This window comes from Rattus rattus, chromosome 15 (genome assembly GCF_011064425.1).
Source record: "Rattus rattus isolate New Zealand chromosome 15, Rrattus_CSIRO_v1, whole genome shotgun sequence".
NCBI classification, from domain to species: Eukaryota; Metazoa; Chordata; class Mammalia; order Rodentia; family Muridae; genus Rattus; species Rattus rattus.
This window is the reverse complement of record NC_046168.1, coordinates 40937034-40943377: the sequence shown is the minus strand read 5'-3', so window position 1 is coordinate 40943377 and position 6344 is coordinate 40937034. Positions and strand designations below refer to the sequence as shown.

At 41.7% G+C, this 6344-nt stretch overlaps 1 pseudogene; it reads left to right on the top strand.

Annotated features, from left to right (window-relative positions):
* Positions 1-927: 927 nt before the first annotated feature.
* LOC116884502 lies at positions 928-1393 on the top strand (annotated as a pseudogene).
* The last annotated feature ends 4951 nt before the right edge of the window (positions 1394-6344 follow it).

Below are 6344 nucleotides of genomic sequence, written 5' to 3'. Positions count from 1 at the left end.
GAGTATAAGCTGGCGTTATTTTTCCTGAGTAGATCCATATTTGACCAAAGACATCTAAATACATAGGAAATGAAATAAGTATTTTTATAAAGTTTTCCATTGCAGTCATGGTGACAGAGGGTAAGAAAGGGCAGTCAGAGATAGAAAACATCAGAGCCACAGACAAAGTCCTCTTAGACTGCAGGGAAATCTATGCCAGAGGTCAGAACAGTCAGTCAGGAATGTTCTAGTTCATCAAAAATTTGACATTTGGGTTTTTGATCCAAAGAACAAAGGAAATGTTGCCCTCATAAATCCTATCTAGCCTTCACTTACATCAAACCAGCAATTGCTTGCTTGCTTTCCAAACCATGAACTTGATATGAAGTGACATTTTCAGGGAAGCGGTTCAATATGGTCACTTTTTGTAAGTAAATAGGCAATGTAAAAATATGTATCTTTAACTGAGAGAGCTGGCCTTTGTATAAACAAATAACACCACTGACATATATTGAATGATATGATGGTTTTAAGAATTGTTGTTTAGGCCTTTCTTTAATCCCAGCGTTCCAGAGGCAGAGGCAGGCAGATCTCTGTGAGTTAGAGGCCAGCCTGAATTACACAAAGAGAGTTCTGGGATAGGCCAATGCTACAGAGTGAGAGACCCTGTCTCAGGAAAACAAAGAAACAAACAGACAACAACAACAAAAAGAATTACTGTTCAAGAGTTGGCTGTGGTGGTATGTGCCTATAATCCTTGTACTTGGAAGGTAGAAGCAGGAGGATAGGCAGATCAGGAGTTCAAGTCCATCCTCAGCCATGTAGAAAGTTAAAGACTCCCTTGAAATGCATAAAATTTTGTCAAAAATTCAAAAACAAAGGTTCCTGTTTAAGAAAACTTGGATCCCTTTTTTCCCCTGATCCACCATTATGGGTAGCACCACCACGATGCAGATTTTTGTGAAGACCCTTATGGGGAAGACCATCATGCTCGAGATTGAGCCCTCGGACACTATAAAAAATATAAAGGCCAAGATCCAGAATGAGGAAGGAATTCCTCCTGATCAGCAGAGGTTGGTCTTTGCTGGTAAGCAGCTGGAAGATGGCCATACTTTGTCTGACTACAACATTCAAAAGGAGTTCACGCTCCATCTCATGCTGAGACATCGTGGTGGTGCTAAGAAAAGGAAGAAGTCTTATACCACCCCCAAGAAGAGTAAACATAGGAGGAAGAAGGTTAAGTTGGCTGTGCTGAAACACTATAAGGTATGAAAATTGCAAAATCAGCTGACTTTGTCAGGAATGTCCTTCAAATGAATGTGGTGCTGGAGTTCTCATGGGTAGCCACTTTGACGGGCATTACTGTGGCAAACATTATCTGACTTACTGCTTCAACAAACCAGAAGACAAATAGTTGTGTATGAGTTAATAAAAAGAAGGAACTGAAAAAAAAAAGGAAACTTGGATTCGCCTTCATATTTTTATGTTTGTGCATCCCTAGGGTCAAAACTCATAATGACTCCAGGAGGACCTTGCAGCTGTGATGATGGTCTCGTCTGTGGAGCAGTGCTGAGGGTAAAACATGCCATCTCAGCCTCACATGTGACAGGCTATTCTATCAGCAAAGTTCCAACACAAGATTTAGAGGGGGAAACAAGGGTCCCCCATCATTTGTAAACTTAACCAGCTGATCGTCATTGTCTGCTCCTAGTCGAAAGGTATCAATAAGTTGAAGCAAAAGAATCTCATTAAAGGAATGAGATTTTTATAAAAGCAGAATTTCTATATGTAATGGCCTAAGGGTTGGCCATGACACAAAAGGAATTCTGTCCCCTTGGCCATGATAGCTTTCCACAGCTCATACTGGTATGTGGGCAGGAGAGGTGACACTATGCTTCTCTAAATGGAAGGTCTGGGAAGAAAGCCAAGAAGAGAGTACTGTCTCTTTTCCTTGTATCTGATCTCCCTGATGCAGCTTTCTTGTTTGATTTTAAAGTATATCTAGAAATGATTTGAATGTATTTCTCGATTTTCTTCCTAAATAAAGCTAGATGTACCTGGGATAGAACACATATTGCAACTATTGGAATGGAAATAAAATAGCAATTATCAAAGGATGTACACATACAACTGTACACGGTAAGCCATGTACTTCCCTTGTCACCTTTAAGCTATTCTGCACTTGGGACATTTGTATTCATCCATTTTGAGTATGTACCTGCCTGCCATGTCCCCAAGATGGACTCAGAATATTTCCACCTACCACAAACAAAAATGCATCCTGCTGTATTTGTGTTGCGAGCACTTACCCCCTTAAGATAAGCAAGACACTCTGAGTATTATTTTTCTATATGTCCCTATAGATTAAACTATAACTATAAATGTACCTATAGATACCTGTCCCATTATCATTATGAGATGCCTTCTAAGTATAATATTTATTCATGAAGATTATTTCTCTTGTGACCAAAGATTATGTCTGTAGGATGTCTTTCTATGACGGTTTAAATAGAAATTCCCCCGACAGACTCATGTGTTTGAATGCCTGGCCCATAGGTAGTGGCACTATTAGAAGGTGTAGCCTTATTGGAAGAAAAATACAGGCAGACTTGGAGGTCTCATACGCTGAAGGTACTCCCAGTTTAACATATACAGTCTTCTGCTGCCTGTGGATCAGTGGATTAAGTTATAGAACTCTCAGCTCCTCCAGAACCATGTATGCCTGCCATGGTCATGACTCCTGCCATGACAACACGGACTAAGCCTTTGAAACTGTAAGCCAGCCCCAATTAAATGTTTTTATTTATAAGAGTAGCTGTGGTTGGTGTCTTCACAGCAATAAAATCCTAAGACACTTTCTTTTGTATTTTCCCTCATCGTTAAATGAGCAGTTTCCTAGCAGTTATATTTGGCAAGCAACTATTTGATTACAGGGACAAGAGTTCTTTTTATTTAATGTTGACACCACTCCTTGGTCTAAATGTGATGGCCACAATTGGAAGATGAGCATCCAAGGCTCAGAAGTGTTTTGTGTTGAGATCACAGTTCTTAGAGGTGCCAGGGTTGAATCTCAAACCTAAATGTCTGCCTCCAAAGTCTACACCCATAGGCTCGTCAATACACAGAGATGCCAAGCACAGACTTACAGGTCCAAGGCTGAGCAGGTTGTCGAGCAGCTGATTCCTGTGACAACACGAGGTGCACTCTGCTTCTCAGATGTATCTCTGTGACTGATTACCTACTTGTATTGGTGTCCTGAGCTAACTTTGATCTCTTTGCTTCTAACCTTAACTGCTACTTGCTGTTTGTCAGTAGTGCTGATGTATCCTAAATCCTTGCTTCTTACTGGGGTTCAGTCAACCTTTCCATGGTTAAGTGCTGGTTACTATGAAACCTCTGGCATGCAAGAAGAGCTAATGAATTTTCATAGTTAAGGAATGTGATTGTATCTGTGTCATACATAGATAAATACACTTTGCCACTTTTAAAAAGAAAAAAAACTAACTCAAAGATAACCCTTTATTTAGCCTGAGGCAAGTCTACAAGGAAAGTCTTTGCTTTCATCAAAGACTTCCTTGAAGCCTCGCCTCTCTTAGGGGACGAAGCCCTACCAGATATAAACTGACTTCCTTAATCCTCATAGTTGGTCATGATATTTTTCCCAGGCCTCTCTTGCCACCTACTGGCAAAACATGGGAGCAAGAATCCAGGATTAGGGCACAGGAAAAGAGTAAGAGTACTGAAGCAAGGCCACTGTGCACTGCTAACTGTTAAGGTCCAAAGCCCAGGTAGACCACACATTCCAGAAAGGCTGAGAGTGGGCAGAGGAACAGGCTCTTGTGCCTAAGCCACCAACAGCTTCTATGTCTCCTTAAAAATATATGAACAAGGTAGCCTTCATGCCTGAGACTGACAGAAGAGCTTCAACTATAGGGAGAATACTCTCTGGAAACCTGATGTGCAGCATGGTGGCTGTGGTTGGTGACACCGTATAGGTCTACTCAGAACATGCTAAGAACAGATTCCATGTGTCCACAACATGGGTAGATTAATTGATTTTCTTGTTGCTGTGATAAGCAATTCAAGGGGGACAGGCTGAGTTTAACTTGTAGTCAGAGGGTACAGTCCATCGTGGCAGAGAAGTTACAACACCAGGAACCTGAGCCAATCGATGGTTACATTACATTACATCTGTAGTTAAAAAACAAAGAGTGGTGACACCACTGATACACATCTACCTTTCTTGTGTGTGTGTGTGTGTGTGTGTGTGTGTGTGTGTGTGTGTGTGTGTGTGTGTGTGTGCAGTCCAGACTCCTAGGCCTTGGGACAGTACCACCCACACTGAGAGCAAGCCATCCTCAATCAACTGAATCTAGATAACAACTCCTGGGCATGCCCAGAGGTTTGTCTTCTAGGAGACTCTGGATTCTATGAAATTGACAGTCAAGGCTAGCCAATACAGTGACTGTGCCAATTATTCAATCCTAGTAATTTTTTTTCCAAAATGTATCTATCAAGACATCACACTATGCACTTCACTCAATATTTTTTTTTCCTAATCACAACAATAACACTGGAGAAAACATAAGTCTGGGTTTAGAGCTGGAGAGGTGGCTCAAGTGAGTTAAAGGCACCAGTTGTTCTTCCAAAGGACTCGTGTTTGATTAACCACACTTGCATGGAGGCTCACAACTGTCTATCCAACTCTACTCCCATGAAATCTGATGCCTTCTTCTAGCCCCCACAGACACCCAGCACTTACAAGGTGTACAGATATATATGTAGGCAAATCACCTATACACATAAACAAAATGCTTAAATGAACCTGGTGTGGTACAGTGTGTAAATCTAACCTTCATGAGACTGAGGCAGGAGGCTCACAAGTTTGAGACCTGCCTGGTCTACTCAATGAGACTTTGTCAAAGGGGAAAGAAATGAAAGGTGAGAGCAGAGAAAAAAGGAAAAAAGGGAAAAAGAGTTAAAAACCTAGAATGCATTAAAGGAAAGAAACTGCACAGGAAATAATATCAGAGAAACCACAAAAATGTTACCTCCCCCACCCCGCCAAAAGAAAACAAACCAAAACAAACAAACAAACAAAAAAAAACTTCCTAAAGGCACCAAGGAAGAATGTCACTGTCACCACAAATGCAAGAAAATCTGAGACCCAGCCCCAGGGATAGAGCACTTGTGTAGCATGAGGAAAGCCTAGTATTAATTCCCAGCACTTGGAGGAAAATCTTAAAGTTAAGAATCTACAGTGCCACCACTGTAACTGTGGACAAGGGCCACAGTGCTCCAGCTTCCCACTCCTTCCCAGAAACTCTGTGAGTCCAACCAAATGAGTGCCAGCAGCATACTGATGCAGTAACTAAGCCCTACTGACAGTAAGACTGAAACATTTTCTTAAAAACCGTGGTGCCCTAATTGACAGGCATGCAGCTATGCTTTCAATGTCATCTTACCTCCTGTCTCAGTGAGGGTTTCTGTTGCTGCAGTAAAACATCATGAACACAAAAGCAAACAGGGGAGGAAAAGGTTTATTCATTCGGTTTATGCTTCCACCTCACAGTCCCTGACCAAAGGAAGTCAGGACAGGAACTCAAGCAAAGCTGGAACCTGGAGGCAGGAGCTGATGCAGAGGTCATGGAGGGGTGCTGCTTAGTGGCTTGTTCCTCTATGGCTTGCTCGGCCTGCTTTCTTATAGAACTCAGGACCACCAGCCCAGGGATGGCACCACCCACAATGGGCTGGACCCTTCCCCGTCAATCACGAAGAATGCCCTACAGGCTTGTCTGCAGCCTGATCTTCTGGAGGCCTTTTCTTAACTGAGGTACCTTCCTCTCAGACGACTTTACCTTCTCTCAAGTTGACATAAAACTATCGAACACAATTGATCCCTTGTCAATTTAGCACACAAACACATCACCATGAAGCCGCAACTTTTCCTTCCCTACTTATTCCCAAAATCTCACATTAAAAATATAAATAACCTTTAAAACACCACCATCTTATAAATTAAACCATTTTATGATACCCAATCTCTTTAAAACTCCAAAATCTTTTTTAAAAGTTCAAAGTCTTTCAGTCGTGGGCTCCTATAAAAATCAAAAATAAACAAATACTTTCTTCAAAAGGGAAGAACCAGAGCACAGTCACAATATAAACAGAATTTAACCAAACTCCATCAATGTAAATAACTAAGTGTCTAGTTATCTGAGATTTACTCCCCATCTCCTGTGCTCCTAAAAGAGCCTTGGGTCACTTCTCCAGCTTCATCTTCTGCAACACACAGCTGTTCTTCTAAGCTCAAGCTGGCTCCCTGGGGGTCATCGCATAGTTCTGGCATCTCCAAAATGCTGGGG